At 37.7% G+C, this 24185-nt stretch overlaps 1 pseudogene; it reads right to left on the bottom strand.

Moving 5' to 3' along the window:
- Nucleotides 1-2539: 2539 nt before the first annotated feature.
- On the bottom strand, nucleotides 2540-22445 carry LOC122696638 (annotated as a pseudogene).
- Between the last annotated feature and the right edge of the window lie 1740 nt (nucleotides 22446-24185).

Genomic DNA, 24185 nt, shown 5'->3' with positions numbered 1-24185 from the left:
AAATTATAGGGGCCTAAAGGAAGCAGAAGAGATTAAGAAGAGTTGCCAAGAATAAACAGAGCTATTAAAAAAGGTCTTAATGACCTGTATAATCACAATGGTGTGGTCACTAACTTAGAGCTGGACATACTGGAGTATGATGTAGTCCATCAAGTGGGCCTTAAGAAGCATTACTATGAACAAAACTACTGGAGATTATGGAATTACAGCTGAGATAATTAAAATCCTAAGAGATGATAATACTAAGTCCTGCACTCAATAATCAGAATTCAAATTGCCAACATCCATTGGATCATAGGAGAAGCAAGAGAATTCCAGAAAAACTTCTGCTTCATTAACTGTGCTAAAGTCATGAATTGTGTGGATCACAACAAACTGTGCAAAACTCTTAGAGATGGGAAGATCACAACAAACTGCAAAACTCAGAGATGGGAATACCAGACCATCTTACCTGCCTCCTTAGAAATCTGTATACAGGTCAAGAAGTAGCTGTTAGAACCGGACATGGAAAAATGGACAGGTTCCAAATTGGGAATGGAATAGGTCAAGGATGTATACCGTCACCCTATTTACTCAACTTCTATGCAGAGTACATCATGAAAAATGCCGGGCTGGATGAAGCACAAGCTGGAATTAAGATTGCCGGGAGAAAAATCAATCATTTCAGACATGCAGATGACACCACCCTTATGGCAGAAAATGAAAAGGATCTAAAGACCTCTTGATGAAAGTGAAAGAGGAGAGTGAAAGAGTTGGCTTAAAGCTCAACATTCAGAAAAAGAAGATCATGGCATCCAGTCCCATCAAGAAGACGTATCAAAGTGAAAGTTGCCCAGTTGTGTTTGACTCTTTGTGACACATGGAATTCTCCAGGCCAGAATACTGGAGTGGGTAGCCTTTCCCTTCTCTAGGGGATCTTCCCAACCCAGAGAACAAACCCAGGTCTCCTGCATTGCAGGCAGATTCTTTACCAGCTGAGCTACAGGGGAAGCCCAAGGGAAGATCCCGTCCCATCACTTCATGGCAAATAGATGGGAAACAATGAAAACAGTGAGAAACTTTATTTTCTTGGGCTTCAGAATCACTGCAGATGGTGAGTACAGCCATGAAATTAAAAGACAATTGCTCCTTGGAAGAAAAGCTATGACAGACCTAGACATATTAAAAAGCAGAGACATTACTTTGCTGACAAAGATCCATTTAGCCAAATTATGATTTTTTCAGAGTCATGTATAGATGTGAGAGTTGGACCATAAATAAAGCTGAGCACCAAAGAATTGATGCTTTTGAACTGTGGTGGTGAAGACTCTTGAGAGTCCCTTTTACAGCAAGGAGATTAAACCAGTCAATCCTAAAGGAAATCAATTCTGAATAGTCATTGGAAGAATTGCTGAAGCTGAAGCTCCAATACTTTGGCCACCTGATGCAAAGAGCTGACTCAATGGAAAAGACCCTGATGCTGGGAATGATTGAAGGCAGGAGGAGAAGGGGGCTACAGAAGATGAAATGATTAGATAGTATCACCTACTCAATGGACATGAATCTGAGCAAACTCCAGGAGATAGGGAAGGAGAGAGAAGCCCCATGCTGTAGTCCATGGGGTCAAGAGTGGGACATGACTTAGCGACTGAACAATACAGCAGTACCCTACTTCTTCATGATTGTTATGTTAGAATATTATGAGTACTCGAAGTTGCTATGTGTATGTATTTAAGTATAGTCCTTGTACTCCTTAATTCTTTTAAGTAAAAAGAAATGGAATATAAATACATTATATGTACACCCTGTACATGAAACACTTTTATACTCAGATAATTTCAGACTTAGAATTAAGTTTAGGATTCATGTTAAAGCATTGTAAAATAAACAATTTCAAGTATTTTCTTGGAATATTCTAAGTGTATTTATCATTTTTACAGCAGTGCTTCCAAATCAACAAGAAAATTATAAGCCTTCAATACAGAGAAGTAGAACTTTTTAAAATTATAGAATTTAGCAATCTGATATTTAGTAAAATGAATTATCAGCAATTAACAACTTGGTAATAGCAAAACAATTAGACATCAAGATCATCATTTCTGAGAAACAAAATATCATAATAAGGCCTGCTGAAGCTCCTTAACTCCCTTTCCTGCTCTTGATGAAATTTACAATGTTAAGAAAATTATGACTTGAATATGTATCTAAACAAAAGTCTTTGGACTGGAATATGGGTGGGAGTGGAAAATGGACCACAAGGGTGACTTTTCAGAATGCATACATGGCAAATATTGAGTGTCTTTCCTTTGGAAATGAATACATTGGCTTCTTTGTCTAGGAAAGGTTGTCTCTAGGGCTTTTAGCAGGTGGTTTTCACAGGCTAACTCCTCTAGAAAAGCAGCACAATATTTCATCTGAGTGTACCTTCTCTCCTACCTCCTGACGTTCATGTTTCAGTAATGTGCGTGGAATGTTATAACTATGCTCCGAGTTTTGTGTCTGAATAAAAACAATTGAGCCTGGGATAACCTGGAAATACATTTTTAAATATGGTATCTATTCACATTTGGCGCAAACACTGAAAGCAAGATGAAAAATGTGACTTAACAACAACTTGCGCAACATTAGGGAAAAATACATTAAAATGACAAACTTACCATGTAATTAGGCATTACACATAATTCAAAAGAAGAAGAGAGTTTAAGTAAAGTGAGAACTTGAGAGTTGAATAACACCTCAAAATCAGATTATGAAACAGCAGGAGGTAATAAAAGATATTTTCAGATATTTTATAACTGGTATGAATGCCAATTACTCTCTTGTGCATAAAAATGCAATTGAATAAAGAGGGTCATGAGCATAAATTTCTTCCTTATTCCTTTATATTTTGAAAGGAATTGCTAAATGAGAGAAAAGCACAGTTTGGTTCCTTCCCTGATAAGCTCCAAGACATGATGGTTGTATTCCACAGCTTCAGATAGCCCCTGCTTTCTTGGAGTCAACTCTGTACTTCAGTTCCCAAATGGGACAATACGAAATATTTTTCACTTTCATCTTATTCTTTAGTTTAATTTGTGATTATGATCAAGATAGCATAATACTTTATCAACTAGGATTTTATTCTAAGCAGAGCTGCAGTTCTCTGTGCCTAACAGGATGAAGATCCAGTGGAGGAAAATCTGATGAGACAGGATAAAGGTGATTTTTTTTTTTTTTTCACTATATTAGCCTAAAATGCTGACTCTTTTGTTCCACACGCATTGGCTCCAAGGAGTGAGGCACGTCCCAGACAGGAAGGCAGGCATGGCTGGAGCAGAGCATCACTAGTGCCATCAGAAATTCTCTGGGAGTGTTAACAGGCAGAGGGACTTATTTCAGCCAGTAGGGTGAGAAGCACGCATGTCCTCTAAATTCTGTTCAGATCATCCTGCTCTGCCCTGCATGACCGACAGGTGGCGCACAAACTCTCATTTCTTCTGTGTGGGTAACCCCGCTCACATTTTTGTACTTGTAGCGGGTCCTACTTTCTGAGATAGTTGAGAAAGTGAAAGTGACAATGAAGTGGCTCAGTCGTGTCTGACTCTTTGCGACCCCATGGACAGTAGCCTACCAGGCTTCTCCGTCCATGGGATTTTCCAGGCAAGAGTACTGGAGTGGACTGCCATTTCCTTCTCCAGGGGATCTTCCCAACCCGGGTTTCCTGCATTGCAGACAGACGCTTTACCGTATGTATGAGCCGTTTAGTTTGAGAGAACTAAAAGTTGAAGAGGAACATTCAGTACAAGAGAGGTAGTTTGCAAACATTGAGATTAAGTAAAACTGTTTGTCTTTACTTTTTTTTGAAGGTCTTTTGGAAGTGCCACTGTAAGTGAAAAATAGAAAAAACACAGGACAAGTTTAGACAGAATGTGAGCGTTAAAAGGCATTAAAACAAACATGATTACTATGTAAATTTACTTCTCATGAAGGCGTCTGAACTCTTAAGTTTCAAATGTAATATTTTCCAAAAATATAATTAGCTTTAAATTTTTATTATCTGCTTTTTGACTGATTTGCTGTTTTTCCCTTCTCTCACTTCCTTCCGTCCTTTTTTTTTTTCTCTCGTTTTCTTTCTTTCTCTCTCTCTCTCTTTTAAAGATGTTTGAATCATTTATTGAATCTGTGCTTCTTAAATCACTAGTTAAGTTCAGTTCAGTTCAGTTGCTCAGTCGTGTCCCACTCTTCGCGACCCCATGAACTGCAGCAGGCCAGGCCTCCCTGTCCATCATCAACTCCCAGAGTTTACTCAAACTCATGTCCATCAAGTCAATGATGCCATCCAACCATCTCATCTTCTGTTGTCCACTTCTCCTGCTCTCAATCTTTCCCAGCATCAGGGTCTTTTCCAATGAGTCAACTCTTCGCATGAGGTGGCCAAAGTACTGGAGTTTCAGCTTCAGCATCAGTCCTTCCAATGAACACCCAGGACTGATCTCCTTTAGGATGGACTGGTTGGATCTCCTTGCAGTCCAAGGGACTCTCAAGAGTCTTCTCCAACACCACAGTTCAAAAGCATCAATTCTTTGGCACTCAGCCTTCTTTATAGTCCAACTCTCACATCCATACATGACCACTGAAAACACCCTAGCCTTGACTAGATGGACCTTTGGGGAAACAGTGGAAACAGTGGCTGACTTTATTTTTCTGGGCTCCAAAGTCACTGCAGATGGTGATTGCAGCAATGAAATTAAAAGATGCTTACTCCTTGGAAGTGTTAGGTAGTTAGAATAGGGAAAAGGAGTCCAGAATGGCGGTGACTAGAAGACCTGGAAGGGAAAAGCCCACAAAAATAGAACAAAGGAAGGTTCTTGGAAGGAAGGTCCGAGGACTGGAGTGAGAACCTCAGGTAAAACAGACAACACTCCTGGCTGGCCCAATTTACATAAGACAGGCCCAGGGACAGAGAAACATATAAAAAGAGGAGCCAAAGCCCTCTTAGCTCTCTTTCTCCCGCACGATGGCGTGCTCTTCTCTTTGCATCTTTGGATCGATGTGCCCTCACGCCTCGAAGATGGATTTTCCTGCTATTATCTAAATAAAATAGAGCTATAACACTGAGATGTGACACTGATTTATTTAAGATCTATAACACGGTCCATTCGAGATCTGAGAGCTATAACATGGTCTGTCCAAGACCCGAGAGGTATGACCCACGGAGGGGGCTTTAATGTCCGTCACTCCAAATTTTTGTTGTGACGAGACAAAGAACCGAGGAGCATACACTCGCCTGACAGAAGGAAAGTTATGACCAACCTAGACAGCATATTAAAAAGTCACTAGAGGTAAAACTTACTTTAATAAGGCTGTTTATGGGAACTAAAGAAAAGCTGTTAAAACAATCTTGTTAGTTTTCTTAAATCATACTATTCTAGCCCATTTCAATGTTGTATAGATACTGTCAGTTTGGTATTTAAGGGGGGATGAGATAGAGGATTTGCTTATACTCTATTATTTAATGAAGTATCTTGTTAGTGAGAGGGTAACAGGCAGAAAGGCCAGGGGTCTCTAAACACAGGAAATAGGCTGCAAGTGTCAGACATATTTTCTCCCTCTCTTAAGTAGCAGGACTGACTTCCCTGGTGACTCAGATAGTAAAAGCATCTGCCTACAAAGAGGGAGACCCAGGTTCAACCCCTGGGTTGAGAAGATCCCCTGGAGAAGGAAATGGCAACCCACTCCTGTATTCTTACCTGGAAAGTCCCATGGACAGAAGAGCCTGGGGCTACAGTCCGTGGGGTCCCAAAGAGTCGGACACAACTGAGTGACTTCACTTTCACTTTAGGTGACAGGAGGAAACATACAAGTGTTAGATTTCTCCCCCTTCTCCATACAAATTTTTTTTTTTCATTTATTTTTATTAGTTGGAGGCTAATTACTTTACAGTGTTGTAGTGGTTTCTCTTAAAATTCTGTGTTGCCATGATGACACCTGGCTCACCTGAGCTTAACGTTTCTCAAACCTAGAGCTAACCAATGCGTTTTTCTTAAGCATTGTTTGGAAATGTTTGTCTTAAGCTATGTTAACAAACTAAGTATTTACCCTAGACTTGTCTTGTCTTGAAGACAAGACTACTCTTGTCTTCAAGTCGGTTTGCCTAAGACTCAGAACAAACTTGACAAACCAGTATGTTTTACTCATACATTGCGCTCCTAATCTATGTTAATGGAACTCTATATTTACTTGGAAACCTGCCTTTCTTCAAGATTCGTGTCAATCGTTTTATGACGTTTATGGGTCACCTGGTGCCAGTGTTATCACAAAATGCATGTTGTGGGTGAGGGGACTGGTGCCAGTCTCTGAGTTTTGAGGCATTGCTTTTCTCTAATTAGCAGTCTGCTATTAGCTATATAGCATCTGGCTAAAGACTAGCAGGGGGGCACTCTTTCTGCCCCCTTCTGATGTCTATGTCAGAAGTTTTCTCTATCTCTTTTATACTTTAATAAAACTTTATTACACAAAAGCTCTGAGCTATCAAGCCTCGTCCCTGGCCCCAGATTGAATTCTTCTCCAGGGGCCAAGAATCCCTGTGTCTTTTGTGGTTCAGCAACGACTTTTCATTAGGATGCTAATTTTTTGTTACATAATTTTTTCTTTTTGAAACTCTGCGTGAAGAATTTCAGATTAAATACTAATAGGCAGCAAACTTTTTTAATAGAACAGCTAAAATTAACAGGCCTAATTAGTACAATTATAAAGTTTTATGTACTTTAGTATAAAGACAGGGTATTTCATGAATGGGAATATATGAAGAGTAGAAATCTAGAATAAACAAAGTTAATCGAATGCAATAGAGAAGAAAATATACACTGACAATAGTATTAGGATTTTTAATTGTTTTAACTATAGAAAATTCAATTTAGAAAGATTAGGCTTCTATTTCTAAACCAACTACACTTCGAAGTCTAAATAAAGCCCAGAGAAATAAAGAATATTCTTGAGTGTGATTCCTCTCTATGTGTTACCTCTCTTTCCCTGAACCTTGGAGCTGATACATCTGAGGACTTTTGGAAAGAATCAGTACAAGTCATAAGATGTCAAACAATAAAAAGTTACTAGAATCTTAACATTTTCATCTTTCTTTCATTGAAATTAAGTGATTCCATAAAAAGATGTATTTTCATAGTAATGTGAAGACTCAGGAGGCAAATGGTAAAATGTGCTGCATATACATTTGAATGTTTTGAGACATTTTTACTTAAAGTGATACTAGTTCAGCTCAGTAAAGGATGAGTTACAACTTTCATCTGAAAAGAGTACTATTAGCTACACATTCTCTCCAGTTTGCAAAGTGGCTTCTCACCAGGATTGGACTTTGAACTAACCTTCTCTAGAATCTGGGTGAGGACTGAGGCAATGCGATTGGCCTTTTCTTCTGTGAAGTTTGTGACCACTGACCCCAGAGAAAACACCACAATACTATATTTGCCTGAACTTTGAACAAATTCTTCCATTTCCTGCAGGGATAAATTTCTCTCTGTAACACAAGTGCAGGATCCTAGTGGGAAGAGGCTCTCCTACAGCTCCAGATAGGCAGACTTCAGAGGTTTGTGAGAGACACTGTTAGACTGATTCTGCCTCTTGCCACATAGAACCATCTAGTCTGCTTAAGAAGAAATGTGTTTCTGAAAATGATGGCTTAAATATATAATGAGTGATTACACCTAAAGACATGGAACCAAACCATTATCCAAAGTGAATAAGTGACAAAAGCCAGATGTTCTTATGGTGTGTGTATTAATCATGCAGTTGTGTCTAATTCTTGTAAGCTCATGGACTGTAGCCTGTCAAACCCCTCTGTCCAGGAATTCTCCAGGCAAGAATACTGGAGTGGGTTGCCACTCCCTTCTGCAAAGGATCTTCCCGACCCAGGGATCAAACCCAGGTCTTCTGCATTGCAGGCAGATTCTTTACTGTTGGAGCCACTCACCTCTCAAAATTAATTTTATGAACCACAGACCTGTTCACAAATTTGTAAAGATATTCCTTGTAAGGAAGCCCAAGAAGGGTGTCAAACTAGACTTTTAAAATTTGTAGCATACCAGTTTATGGTCAATATATTTTAAATAACTCGATCTAACTTCCTGTTATTAGTTCAGGATACTTTACTCACCTTTATTGCTTCACTTATTAATAGGGCTAAAAAGGATCTTTTAAGAAATGGAATATATGTGAATGTCATGCTCTAGAGATCTGTTATCTCTTTGTAACTATTTGTAGTCACCCTACAATTAATGATGTTTCTCAATTTAAGGCTAGTAAAATTACCAGGGAAAGGACAGTGTCATAAAAAAATGTAGACTGCTATTTTTAGCTTAGCTAGTGTTAAGAGAATATCTGATATCCTAGAAATTGGTGTTTTACCATTTTGATTCATCTCCCTAAACAGTGATTGAAAAAAAGAAATTATACACACACACAGATGTATTAAGACTTACATACTTATATCATGTTTCATTAGGAGTCTTGATTTAACTCACAGTGCTTTTCTATTCTGTGTTTAGTGACTGGCATAATTTTTTCATCGGAGACATAAGCCATGATTGGTATTCATATTACCCAAGTATCTATATTAATAATTGGGTTTGAAATAGAATCATTTCCCCCTCTTATGAAATATGTCTGTTATTTTTTTGAAATTGCATGTGAAAAGTTGGGGGTGGAAGGATAAACTTAATAGCATGGCATGGTGTTATCTGGTGAGCCATGGAATGCATCATGCCTCTTTCTGTTCTTTTAATTATTTTAGGTAATGTATTTTATCTCCAGTAATAACACTCAATAGAGCTTGTCTTCAGCTATAACTTGATTGGCATGAAAACATATTCAGAATCCTGAAGTGAAATTTGTCGACTAAAAAAAGATGTACAACTTAAGAGTTATGAGTTAAGTTTTGTTTGGGTCAAAATGAGGACTGCAGCCCAGGAGGCAGTATCTCAGATGGCTCTGCGAGACTGCTCCAAAGCAGGAGTGGGGGAAAGTCAATATATAAGATTTGGGTGAAGGGAGGGGGGGGGCTTCAATATCATGAAGCACTCAATTTACAAAAGATTTTTTGTTAGTCATGAGGGTCTGATGTCACCATGAAGGGATTTAGTGCTCCTCTAGATATGAGGAGATGTAAGGATTGAGATCATAAAATCTGTTCCTAAAAACATCCAACTATCTAAAGACCTGTCCTACTAGATTCCCTGGAGCACAGAGTGCCTCACTCCACCCCGAACTTCCTTGGGGGTTGTTGAAGGTCAACAGCGATAGCAGCATGGGGTTCAATCTCAGTAGAGGCAGATGGCAAATGCCTTGCTGTTCAGTCATTGGCAATGCTCTTGGTAAGTGCCAATTTGTAGTTAACAAATTTCATTTAAAACAATTTTTAATGTCCTATTTTATATTGCAGTATAGCATACCAACAATATTGTTATATTTTCAGGTGGGCAAAAAGGGACTCAGCCACACACATATATGCATCTGTTCTCCTCCAAATGAAGTGAAAATTTAAACTTCAGTATCAATGTTACCCTTAACAGAAATCAGGAACTCTGCTGGGAATACCTCTTAACCTGCTATCTCCTATGGAGAATATGCTCATTGACTTGTGCTGTGCTGTGCTTCGCTATTCACTCATGTGAGCAACTTTGTGACCCCATGGACTGTAGCCCACCAGTCTCCTCTGTCCATGAGGATTCTCCATGCAATAATACTGGAATGGGTTGCCATGTCCTCCTCCAGGGGATTTTCCCAACTCAGGGATTGAACCCACGTCTCCCACATTGCAGGCAGATTCTTTAGCATCTGAGCCACCAGGGAAACTCAAGAATACTGCAGCCTTTCTCTGCTCCAGGGGATATTCCAGACCCAGGAATTGAACTGGGGTTTCCCATATCATGGGCAAACTCTTTATCAGATCATTTACCTACACCCAGGTTAATGAATATCTGTCTCCTCACTGCCTATTAATATAGTACGATATTCTAAGTTTACCTCTTATTTCCTTTTACTTCTAAATATTGTTTCCTTCCAATATTTCTGGCAGGTCATATTTATTCTTTAATAACATTGAAATATGGATATATGATTTTCTTTTTCACCCCAAAATACCCAGATATTATGGTCATAAAGAACCAGTTCAACGTTTAGGTTTCTCAGTTTTATGGTTTCTAATAGAAAAACATCTATTTCTGCTTTATTGACTATGCCAAAGCCTTCGACTGTGTGAATCACAATAAACTGTGGAAAATTCTGAAAGAGATGAGCATACCAGACCACCTGACCTGCCTCTTGAGAAACCTGTATGCAGGTCAGGAAGCAACAGTTAGAACTGGGCATGGAATAAGACTGGTTCCAAATAGGAAAAGGAGTACGTCAAGGCTGTATATTGTCACCCTGCTTATTTAACTTATATGCAGAGTACATCATGAGAAACGCTGGGCTGGAAGAAGCACAAGCCGGCATCAAGATTGCCGGAAGAAATATCAATAACCTCAGATATGCAGATGACACCACCCTTATGGCTGAGAGTGAAGAGGAACTAAAAAGCCTCTTGATGAAATTGAAAGAGGAGAGTGAAAAAGTTGGCTTAAAGCTTAACATTCAGAAAACTAAGGTCATGGCATCCGGTCCCATCACCTCATAGGAATGGATGGGGAGACAGTAAAAACAGTGTCAGACTTTATTTTTTTGGGCTCCAAAATCACTGCGGATGGTGATTGCAGCCATGAAATTAAAAGACGCTTACTCCTTGGAAGGAAAGTTATGACCAATCTAGATAGCATATTAAAAAACAGAGACATTACTTTGTCAGCAAAGGTCTGTCTAGTCAAGGCTATGGTTTTTCCAGTGGTCATGTATGGATGTGAGAGTTGGACTGTGAAGAAAGCTGAGCACCAAAGAATTGATGCTTTTGAGCTATGGTGTTGGAGAAGACTCTTGAGAGTCCCTTGGACTGCAAGGAGATCCAACCAGTCCATCCTGAAGGAGATCAGTCCTGGGTGTTCACTGGAAGGACTGATGCTGAATCTGAAACTCCAGTACTTTGGCCACCTCATGCGAAGAGTTGACTCATTGGAAAAGACCCCGATGCTGGGAGGGATTGGGGGCAGGAGGAGAAGGGGACGACAGAGGGTGAGATGGCTGGATGGCATCACCGACTCCATGGGCATGAGTTTGAATAAACTCCGGGAGTTGGTGATGGACAGGGAGGCCTGGCGTGCTGCGATTCATGGGGTCGCAAAGAGTCGGACACGACTGAGCTATACTGAACTGAACTGACTGAATTTATGTTGATGACTCCCAATTTATTTCTTATGCTCTCTGATGAGACTGAAACTTTATATTAACCAGTTTCTAGAAATCTTCACCAGAAAATTCTTTTCACTTCTTAAAGTGAATTTGAAATTGAACTCATTGTCATATGAGAAAACTTTTTTCAACTCTTTCCTGGCTGAGTAAAGTCCATTGCTCTCCAAGAAGCCCTGTCTGATTTCATGTCTTCCAGCAACACTTCTTCTTACTGACCAAAGTCTGTAGCAAGAGTCTGCTCAAGACTCACTAAAGCAACTTATCACTCAGCTGATCATAATAAATACCCCTATTCATAAGTCCATCATATTTGTTAGGAAGACTACAGCAGGCTCCTTAGTGATTTCCAAGGTTCTTTCAATCCAATATCTGTAAATATATGAACACACTTATATTTTTAATATGTCACTTGGAAGACTTCATTCTTCTGCTTAAATATCAATGTAAAGGGGGAAAAAAAGGCAACATCATTCATACAAGACCCCAGTAGTTTTGAAAATATATTTGGAGTAGTAAACTGAAGACATTCTGCAGCATATCTCTTATTGATACATAGGCTTTAAAGGACAATAAAGATTTTATCATACAAGACACAAAAATAATCCCTTTACTGTAATAGACTTACCTTAGGTAATGGTTTGGCAGATTTACAATGCAAACCTCCTACAAACTCAAATTTCAGTAAGTATGGACGAGGAAATTAAAAATCCCAATAGGTCCTGATGAGCCAAATTTCTGCTTTTCCCATGGTCTCACATAGCATAGTGGGTCTTCCTGGAGAAAATAAAGTTTGCTCCAAGTCATTAGCATACATACCTCCTGGAGGAAAATTGCAGCATTGATTTTCTGATGTTCTACAGGGGAAAACAATAAATGTGGTTTCTCTAGATTTCTTATCACATCTAAATGTTAAAAGGAGAGGAAATGTGAAGGAATAAGGAAGAAGGGATTCAGGGAGGGAAGGAACAAAGGGAAAAAAAATAGAAGACGAAGGATGGGAGGTGGGAAGGAGGCAGAAAGAATGTTTGGGTAGTGAAAGAACAGTAACGTGCAAAATAAAAATAAATTCAACAAAATCAAATAAAAATGCAATTCTTTGACAAAAATAAGTTCTTTCAGGAAATAAATTCAATCAGAAATTTTAACCACAGCTCCAAGTCCTGGTGGATTTAATACTCATTGTTTCTCCCCAGTTAAATGCAGATGACAGAGTAGTTCTAGCTTATTAACACCGAGTCAACTCTCAGTGGTTTCCTAATTTCCATTCAGTCTCTTTCTACTTTTCAGCTTGTTTCAGCTTTCACTGCAGCTTGTTCACTTTCACTGTTGAAGGATCTCACAAATATCAGTTTGCCTTATCTTGTTGAGTCAAATATTATCACTTCATTGATTTGCCACTGTTTTCTCAGTAGGAAATCACTGAGTAACTTATACCTAATACAATTATCTCTGGAATGTAGAGTACACATGCATGCATTATTAATATCACACACTTATTTGAGTGTTATCTCTCAATGATGTTTTTTGAAAGAGACAAATTCCAAGTATTCATTTTATAGACTTATGGAGAAGGAAAAAAAAAAAAAATGTATGTGCAAGTATCCAGTCAATCACTTATATACACAGAAAACTTGTTTTACATCTAAGTAAAGAAAATTGAATGCTCCTTTCTTGAGGATTCTATTCAAAACTGGTAATCAAACATTCCCTAGAGTGGATAGCCTGTTTTTAGAATGTTACTACTTTGTAGTGTTTGGATATATGTCTGAAGTAACATAGGCAAAGGTTTAATTTGATAGTAAAGAGGCAATTTCCAAGGATATTGAGCTTGGAAATGTCAGAGATTGGATGAGAGCACTGCCTCAGTTTTCTTACCAATATGTTTATGTTCTTTTCATGGCTTGTTCCATGTATGTGACATCCTGCCTTGATTACTAAGTCCTTAGGTAAAGTTATTGATTAAAACTGTAGACCACATTTTAAGAAAGACCAAGCTTAAAGTGTTCACTAGAATTCTCTATTTGAAGCAGTTATGCACAGTGTGAAATGCAAAGTCAGTCAAATGTGAAAAGAACAAAATTGTGCAAAAGTGTGCAAAATTTGTTATATAATTTCTTAAGACATTCTAAATGTCATACTGAGGACTGGTAAAGCAAAAACATGGAATTAAAATTTACTGCCAATCTTTTTCCTAGAATTATATTACACAAAATGAGTTATGAACACAGTGGAGAATTATATAAATAATTGATTAATGGGCACTAAGGCCTTCCAGGTGGTGCTAGTGGTAAAGAATCCACCTACTAATGCAAGAGATGTAAGAGACATGGGTTCAATCCCTTGGTCAGGAATATTTTCCTGGAGGAGGACATGGCTACCCACTCCAGTATCCTTGCCTGGAAAATCACATGAACAGAGGAGACTGGGAGGCTACAGTCCATGGAGTTACAAAAGAAATGGACAGTTTTTAGCAACTAAACAAAAACAACAATTCTCATAAAACATAAAATGTGTTAGAAATTATTCCCTCCACTTCTATCCTTTAAAAATGACTATATAGAATTAGTATAATTTCATTCTTGAATTCATTTTTGTTAATGTATTTATCTCTTTTTTGGTTTTTCTCAGGATTTGCATGTCTCTGCTTATACAGGTCATCTATTCTTACATACTGTCTACTTTATCCATTAGAGCCCTTAGCATATTACTCAGAGTTGTTTTAAATCCTTGCTTTGATAGTTACAACATCCTTGGCATCTCTGGTTCTGATGATTGCTCTGTCTACTCAAAATGTGTTTTTGCCTTTTGATGTGCCCTGTAATTTTTTTCTTGATACCCAGATATGATGTATTGGGTAGAATTGTAAATGGAGTTTTTAAAATGTGGTGGTAAATTGGAGAGAGAAGCATTCTAGAGTCCTAGGATTAGTCTTAGTATTTTACTGAGTCTAAGCCTCTGGACTCTTCACAACTATTTCTCATTTTCTTTTTTTTTCCCACTTTATATGGAGCAGGATGGTCTGGAGTTAAGATATCCTTTTTCCATGTAGTAGTCTAGAGGGACTTGGAGTAGGGTGTTTCTCTTGCCCCAGGGCAGTTAGGCTCTGATAATACCCCCAGCACATTGGGCACCCATTAACTAGTTTACCCTGAGGACAGACCTTGTTGCTAAGACAGTGTTGGTAAGAACAGCTGTTCTGAAAGAACAGCTTCTTTCAGAATACTTCCTTTCTGCCTCCCCTCACTGAAAACAAGAGATTTTTTCCTGATACTTAATATGGAAAATTGATTGAGTTCCTGGAAGTAAAACTTACTATATTTTGGGGACCCCCATATGACTGGATCCCATTAGATTTTTTCTCTCAGAATTATCCACAGTGAATCTCCAGCAATTCATCAATTACATTTCAGGTGTTCCTACCCAGGCACTGGTTCCTGTGGTGATTTCCCATCCTGAGTTTTTGCTCTTGAGTGTCTATTTAGATAATATGAAATTCTCTGTTTATTCCAAAAGAATATACAGATTTGTTGTTAGAATAAATGTGAGAGTCTGTCATTTCAATGAATACAAAATAGATGAAATGACAGCTGCAATTTTTGTGTATGAATAAAAGAAAATATAACTAAAATGTATACTTTGACTTATAATTCCTGAATAGTTATAAAAAATATATGCAAACTTTATATAATTAGAATTATAATGTCTTACTGAAATTCATTATAGTAAAATAAAGAGCTGTCACATTCATTGATAGGAAATCAAAAATCATAAAGATGACCATTCTCTTCAAATCAGTATACAGATTCCTCGTAATTCTTACTAAAAGTTCAAAACCCCAAGCTTCATGAAATTTGATGATTTTTGTAGAATTTTGCTTTTAATTTTTAAAATCCATAGTAAAAGAGCAAAAAGCTAATAATAATCAAGGTGCTCCAGAAGAAATACAAGGGAAGGGAGTATTACCCTTCCAAATATTTTGCGCAGGATGACCAAATAAGATGTGTCTCAGGTACTCTCCCCAGCAATGATTTGATGTTTATCCACAGATGTATGTGTCTTTGTAGGAGCTCTGGGATCCAGATAGGAGATTGTGAAATTTGGGTGCACTCCAAAACAGAAAATGACATTTGAGAAGGGAAGTTTGCAATAAGGTTACAGACCCAAAGAGTGTGTTCCTGACTGCAGACATGGCAAAAAGCTCTGCATCTCTGAGAACTCAGGTACAGGCTGTTTCTTGTTGATTGTATCACCAACACCATGTGCCAAGGCACACAAGAAGAGTCGTTCCCACCTCCATGTTGAGTAATAAACACCCAGACCTCAGTACCAGCTCTGGACCTTGAAGTGACCCATGAACTGGCTAAAGCCTTGTATAAAAATTTACTCAATCTCTGGAATCACCAAGGGAATCTAAATAAAACCTAAGATGCCATTTCAGAACCATCTCACTAACAAAACTCTAAAAAATAAATCATTTCTTGGGGGGGTTATGGAATTAGAACATGGAGACAATAGTTGAACTTTGTAAACATAGTAAATATCGTGGTGCATGGGGGAATTTTATGGTATGTCAATTATTCCTCAAGATGACTGTTACTAAAACTCATTCAGTAATATGCTAAAAGTAATGATGTGGCACAATGAGGACCAAAATGCTGTGTTGGCTAAGGCAAAAATCTGTATAGACTGGTGGAAGTACAATTTCTTTGGAGAAAACTCTGAAATTACCTAGTGGGGGGAAATATAGATATAGATATACAGTTTATATCCTATTAGTACTATTTCTCTTCTACAACAGAGTACATGTACAGGAATATTTATAATAGTCATGTTATATAAAATATTATAAATAGTTGTCCATCCGCAGAATGTCATGGTATAATCACACAACAGAACACTATCCGTAGAGCTTAAAAAAATAAGAAAACACATGATTGCATCTTTAAGAGTATTCAGCATAAGTAGGACATCTATGATTCTATTTGTATTGTATTTTAGAAAATCTGAACAGTAGAGTGTTGAGGAAGTCACATATAATGATAGACATAAAATTTCTAAGAAAATGTTCATGAAATTCAGGTTTGTAGTTTCTATTGGAAGAAAGGTGTTCTTAAGAAACTGGCAACAGTTTATTTCTTAACTTGTTTATAGGACATATAGAAGTTTATTTCATTGTTTATTTCAACTATATACTTGTATTTTTTTCACTTTGTATTGGTTTGATATTTCTAAAATCTGAAATCTCATGTATAAAACTTTAAAATTTTATAAAATATTTTTATGTTGATATAAATTAGTTACAATTTCAAAGTCAATTAATGAGTTAAAAAGATGTTTGTAATACATATCATTAAAAAAAGGCTTTAAAATCCCTAAATGCCAGACCAGAACAGTTAGAGATCAAAAAGATAAATAGCCCATAAGCAAATGAAATAATCGGGCTTCCCTGGTGGCTCAGATGGTAAAGAGTCTGCATGCAATGCAAGAGATGGGAGTTCAATCCCTGGGTTGGGAAGATCCCCTGAGAAGGGAATGGCAACCCATTCCAGTGTTCTTCTCTGGAGAATTGCGTGAACATAGGTGCCTGGTGGGCCACAGTCCATGTTGTCACATAGAGTTGGACACAACTAAGTGACTAACACACATATGTAAAGGTCTGAGGATAAGAGCTAAATGGTTCAAAAATTTTAGAGGGCATTGTGGCTGAGATATAAGTACAATGAGTTTAGGGCAACATTTTTTTTTTTGTAACACCAGAGCTAGAAAATTTTAACTATGGCTTTCACATTAGACAGTTCAATGATCTGTTATATCCATTCATATGAATATTACTGCATCAATTTAAAGAATAATGTAGATTTTAATATGTTGTGAGTAAATTTGTCAAATCCATATTAAGTGAAAAGATAAAGATGATTAGTCATTGTCCTTATTGGTTAAAAAAAAAAAAAAGAATATATATACATGTTTAATAATACTTAGACAATATCTTGATGAAAAGACAAGAAAAGTTAAAACTTCTTGTATAAGAAAAACATGAAGCCAATTATCATTCATTATATATGCTTTTGTTCTATTCAATTTTTTTAGCAATTTCTATTAGCTATGTTTATCATTACATCAAGAATGAAATGATACTCATAGTGCATTCAGAATTGCTTAATAAAGAACATGATAGAGTATAGCAATGAAAATCAATGACAGTGTGAAAGTGTTAGTTGCTCAATCATGTCTGCCTCTTTGTGACCCCATGGACTGTGGCCCTCCAGACTCCTCTGTCCATGAAATTCTCCAAGAAAGATTACTGGAGTGGATTGCCATTCCCTTATTCAGGGGATCTTCCCAACCCAGGAATCGAGCCTGGGTTTCCAGCATTGTAGGTGGATTCTTTACTGCTGTGCTATCAGGGAAGCACAGTGCTTACCGTAAAAGAAAGATCTGTTAAAGATAATAGAGTTGAAATTTTCCAATTGTTACTAAGAACTATACTTGTTTCATAATATGTATCCATACAGAATCATATACCTTCCCTATATTAATGAGTAATACAACAAATATCCCACAAAATTATTGATTGGAACTAGGACAGCATCTCTAATTATCAGAATATATTCCTAATTCTATGTTTTACATGTATTTCTGAAAAAAGAATTGAGGTCAAGGCCCTGCTCTTATTTACCTTGATTTCATAGAGCCTAACTCACTGTCTACACCAGGAAGTGCTTATTGGTTGTTAAATTATTTATTGTGAAATAAATGCAGTGTAAATTCAAAATCATGTGTAAAGCTAATGATTTTTAAGTGCTTTTTATTTTTTTAAATCTTAGCTCTATTAAACAATGTATCTATTAAAAATCAAAATTATGGACTGAATTATGTTCCTCTAATATTCATGTACTGAAGTCTGAGAGTATTTGAAGGTAGGTCCTTTAAAGAGGTGTGTGTGTTAGTCACTCAGTCGTGTCTGACTCTATGTGACCCCATGGACTGTAGCCCACTAGGTTCCTCTGTCCATGGAATTCTCCAGGCAAGAATACTGGAATGAGTTGCCCATTCCCTTATCCAGGGGATCTTCCCTACCCAAGGATTGATCCCAGGACTCCTGCATTGCAGGCCAACTCTTTACCATCTGAGCCACCAGGGAAGACCAGCACTTATTTTTAAAGAGATAATTAAAGTTAAATAAGTCCATAAGAATGACTCCTAATCCAGTATAAGACAAAGAGACTCAAAGGATGTGCATACACAAAGGAAAGACTATGAGAGGACATAGCAAGAGGGTGGACATCTACAAGGCAGACAGACAGGCCTCAAGGGAAAGCAGCTCTGACAACACTTTGTTCTTTAACTTCTAGCTTCTGGATCTGCGAGACAATAAATTTCTTTTTATACCACCCAGTCTTTTAGATTTAGTTATAGCAGCCTTAAGGGCTTCCCTGGTGGCTCAGAGGTCAAAGCATCTGCCCGCAATGCGGGAGACCCGGGTTCAATCCCTGGGTTGGGAAGATCCCCTGGAGAAGGAAATGGCAACCCACTCCAGTATTCTTGCCTGGAGAATCCCATGGACAGAGGAGCCTGGTAGGCTACAGTCCACAGGGTCACAAAGAGTCGGACATGACTGAGCGACTTCACTCACTATAGCAGCCCTAAAAAACTACTACATTAAGGAAGTTAAATTAGTTATTATTTCTAATATCCAATATGATCTTTTGTTTGTTAGTTCACGTTTCTTCATGACTCTCAAAAATATTTGGAGTGATAAAAACTGCTGGAGAGGGTGTGGGGAAAAAGGAAACCTCCTACACTGTTGGTAGGAATGTAAGTTGGTACATCTGTGGAAAACAGTATGGAAGTTCCTCAAAAACCTAAAAATAGAATTACCATATGATTCATCAATCCTATTCCTGGGAATAAATGGAAAAAGTTATAATTCAAAAACATACATGCACCCCTATTATCCATAGCAGCACTATTCACAATAGCCAGTTCGTGAAAAAAACCTAAATGTCCATCAACAGATGAATGGGTGAAGAAGATGTGGTACATATATACAACGGAATACTACTCAGTCATTAAAAAAAAGAATAAAATAATGCCATTTGCAGCAATATGAATATGACTACAGATTATCATACTAAGTGAAGTGAGTCAGAAAGAGAAACATGAATACCATATGATACCACTTATATGTAGAATCTAAAGTATGATGCAAATGAAACTATCTATGAAACAGAAACATTCACAGAGAGAGCAGACTTGTGGTTCAATGGGAGGATAGGTGTGGGAGGGATAGACTGGGAGTTCTGGGTTAGCAGAGGTACACTATTTTATATAGAATGGATAAACAGCAAAGTAAGTAAGTAAGTGTTAGTTAGCTCAATCGTGCCCAACTGTTTGCGACCCCATGGACTGCAGCCCACCAGGCTCCTCTGTCCATGAGATTTTCCAGGCAAGGATACTAGAGTGGGTTGCCATTTCCTTCTCCAGGGGATCTTACCAACCCAGGGATTGAACCTGGGTCTCCTGCACTACAGGCAGATTCTTTACCAATTGAGCTACAAGGGAAGCCCTGTAAAGCACAGAGAAATATATTCAATATTGTAAGATAAATTATAATGAAAAAGAAGACAAATAATGTATACTATACAAAACTGAATCATTTGGCTATACAGCAGAAATTAACACAACCTTGTAAATGAACTATACTTTAGTAAAAAAAAAAAAAAAAAATTTGGAATGAAAGCCAGCCTCAGTTGATGGAATCAGATATGAGCTAGATATGTGAAAATTGCAAAAGAAAATGATTCTTTATTAGGAAAGGCAAACAATTGTAAATAGAATATATGTAACTAGTGTAGTGAAAAGTATGCTCTTTTTAGCATTTAGAGCTATAAACTCTTTTAAGTTTATACTTAATTTTTTAGGTTTCTGTATCATACTCCCCTAAGAAGTATAACAGGCTTCCCAGGTGGTTCAGTGGGTAAATAAAGAATCCACCTACAAAGCAGGAGGTGCAGGAGACATGGGTTTTATTCCTGGGTTGGGAATATCCCCTGGAGGAGGGCATGAAAACCCACTCCAGTACTCTTGCCAGGAGAACCCCATGGACAGAGAAGCCTGTGGGATACAGTCCATAGGGTTACAAAGAGTCACGATTTAAGTGACTGAGCATGCACACAAGAAGTATAACATACTGGAAACTTTTCAATATGACCAGCGATGATGAAGCAGTTCACATAGGACTTACTAAATTTTCATCCCAAATTTAAGAGAGACATAGAAATAGAGGGTACTCTGGCCCAACAGAATGGTGGTATAAATTTTAATTCTAATAATGTGATTTTCAAAAATTGTAGAGAAAAATTCAAATAACAAATTTAATCCCATTGTTAAAATAGCTCAGGTTTCAGTTTATTAGTGGAGTCAGGTAAGGAGATTATCTTCCTCATTTAACAAACATTACACTCCCTTTACTGAGCAGTCCCTAGGACTGCAAGGAGATCCCACTAGTCCATCCTACAGGAAATCAGTCTTGAATGTTCATTGAAAAGACTGAAGTTTAAGCTGAAACTCCAACACTTTGGCCACCTGAAGCGAAGAACTGACTCATTGGAAAAGACCCTGATGCTGGGAAAGCTTGAAGGTGGGAGGAGAAGGGGACAACAGAGGATGAGATGGTTGGATGGCATCCCCGACTCAATGGACATGAGTTTGAGTAAACTCTGGGAGTTGGCGATGGACAGGAAGGCCTGGAGTGCTGCAGCCATGGGGTCGCAAAGAGTTGGACCCGACTGAGCGGCTGAACTGAACTGAGCAGAAGTCCAATGTCCTCCCCTATGAAAACTCGCTGTGTGTTTGTGCTCAATTGCTTGGTTGTGTCTGAACCTTTGCAACCCTATGGACTATTGTCCAACAGGCTTCTCTGTGCATGGAATTTTTCTAGTAAGAATACTGGTGTGGGTTGCCATTTCTTCCTCCAGGGTATTTTCCTGACCCAGGGATTGAACCTGCATCTCCTGCATCTTCTGCATTGCGGGGAGATTCTTTACCACTGGAAAGCTCAGGGTATTAGACTTACCTGTGATATTCTGCATAAGACAAAAAATACATCTTTCATTGGGTTGATAATTATTAGCAAGTTTTATATTTCATTTTGTTTTGGTAACAATCTTTTAGGTATTGAAGTATTCTACAAGATAGATGACTATAAAGAAAGAGGAACCACAGCAAGACATTTCTTGCCTCCCTTTCCCAATTAGTTATTAAACCATAGTTCATTGATATTAATTGTGGAGATTTGGGGGAAGTGACAGTTTGAAAAATATATTCCTTTCATCTTCCTAGACTTTTCTTAAACCTCCTTAGCTTTTCGTAATAACTACTTTAGAATGAAAAGCAGAGTCCCTTACATAACACTTCACTTTAAAACTAGTCCCAAAGCTGAGTGTCATGTTGTTGGAGCCAGAAGTCAAAGAAAATGGAAAGCATTAAATTTTGTACACTTTGCATAAAGGTCATTTTGTATGTTAGTCCTGTCATGTCAACAGGCGCATAGGAAGGTGAGGATGGAATTTGCCCACAGTATTTCTCCATTGTGCCACCCATGGAATACCTTAGGGTGTGTACAGAAGGGTTTCCTAGAATATCAGCAATCAGCTCTCCACAGGGCATCATAGGGTCTATAATCATAACATTGTAGTTGGTGTCCTGGAGTTTCTTCAAGATTGTCCAGTGGTAGACAGCACTCTCACAGACAAGTTTTAAATATCCACTCATTTGAAGAAAAAAAATCTTGCAGATTTTGCTGACTGCCAAGGTGATAATGAAGGCATGACATTAACTGATAGATCTAAAAAGTCATTTAGTCTGTTTTCATTAGCCTTTCTGTCCTGTGGCGTGGGGAGAATCTTGAAGTTCATGGTGGAAGGCTTGCTGTAGTCAATGACAAAATTTTGTGGAGTCACCAACATAGTCACTTTGTGGCCTCTTTCCATGAGTTTCTCCAAAATAACCTTTAGATTGAGCCAGTGGCTCATGCCACGGGGCCACACCAAAACTTTCTCACAGAATCCACAGCCAGTATAGCAGAGCTACAGCAATAGAATTGCTGAAACCCACTTCTCAGATGCCATAACACCAGCTCCCTCACACACTGCTCTGCAAAGGATGAATGTTTGCTGGGCCCAGAAGTGAACTGGCAATTTAGACATAGATCATGTTAAAAATTAATTTCTGGAGTTTGGAAACGACACTTACATGCAGAGAACTTTGCCAGTTGTTAATTGGCACAGTATTATATAGTATTTATTGAGGAATAGATATGTAATATGTATATATTTTGGAGGAAATAATTTTGACATTCTAGGAGCTCACTTTAAGTAGGTTAAAATAGAAAAATGATATTTTTAATTAACAATTTTAAAGTATAAAAATTCATTTTAGTAAGTCTACTAGATAACATGTTTTATCTTATGGAACATAATTAATAAATGGGGAAACATAAAAATATATGTTTCTCATAAGGTTGCTCATATGCTAACATGTGAATAAAGCACACACATCACATAATATAAGAGAAATATACTAAATACTGTACAAAGGTACAGTGTTTCAGAGCCTCAGAAGATGCTGTCACTGCAATATGAAGAAAGTCAGTCAAAACTTCAAAATGGAGGGGACATTTCAGCTGAGTCCAGAAGCAAAGATTACAGAAAAAGGGTTCTGAAAGTGAATAGAAGAAAAGGAGAAAAAGATGAATGATATGTAAGTCATGGTCATTTAAATATATAGATATCAGTTCCATATATATGGAGCAGAGGCTAACACAGAACTGTGCAGAAAAGGGAAATATTAGTTAAAATAGGACACTTTGGAGAACCTTGAATGCTATGTTCTGGGTCATGTTTAATTGCCATAAAAAGATGTCCACTCAAATTTTCAAATGAGGTACAGAAAATGATCATATATATCCTTTAATAAAACTATTCTGGCAACAAACAGGGTTTGAGTTGTAGAGAAAAATGAATATACAATTGATTAAAATTAGGTGGCTCGGACAATAAAGAATCTGCTTGCAATGCAAGAGACTTGGTTTCTACCCCTGGGTCAAGAAGATCCCCTGGAGAAAGGAATGGCTACCCACTCCAGTATTCTGGCCTAGAGAATTCCATGGATGGAGGAGCCTGTTGGGCTACAGTCCATGCGGTTGCAAAGTATCGGAAATGACTGTTCGACTAACACACTTTTCTTTCCTTTTTAAAAAATATATACGAGGAAAGCAAGATTTGATGAGATTATCAGTAAGAATGTGCTCTGCTTAGTGGCTTAGTCGTAACTAAGTAAGAATATAATATTGAAGTATTGATTTGTGAATGGAGAGCAGAGAATGAGTCTTATGACTGATGGGAAGTGAGAGGTGGCCAGGAGTTAACCAGGAAGTGCTTGGTTTTTACTTTAAGCAACCAGAGTGTGATAATGACTCTAGCAAATTCATGAAACACTAAAGGAGTAGCTAAAGGAAGAGGTTTTGACCTGCAATGTGTAAGTTAAAGACAGGACATGTCTGTGGATCTCAAAGGAAAGATGAATTTAGAAGTACTCATTTTATATTCAGTCACTCATGTGAATTTCAATTTAATTCCACTTCCTCTCCAAATTCTTTATATTCATACCTTTGACAAGCAATTTTTAGTACTTACTGTATACTAGATTCTGTATTATGCACAGGGCATGAAGAAACAAGTAAAATACAGTTCTAATTCAAAATGATCTCACAGATTATTGCACAAAATAAGTTAGCCAGTTAACCAGTACTTATTACTTATTCTACAAGCTTAAGGGAGAAGGATCAGAGAAGGTAGAGAGGAACTGAG

The sequence above is a fragment of the Cervus elaphus genome, chromosome 6 (assembly GCF_910594005.1).
Source record: "Cervus elaphus chromosome 6, mCerEla1.1, whole genome shotgun sequence".
NCBI classification, from domain to species: domain Eukaryota; kingdom Metazoa; phylum Chordata; class Mammalia; order Artiodactyla; family Cervidae; genus Cervus; species Cervus elaphus.
The sequence above is the reverse complement of the archived record's forward strand: the minus strand, read 5'-3'. Positions and strand labels throughout refer to the sequence as shown.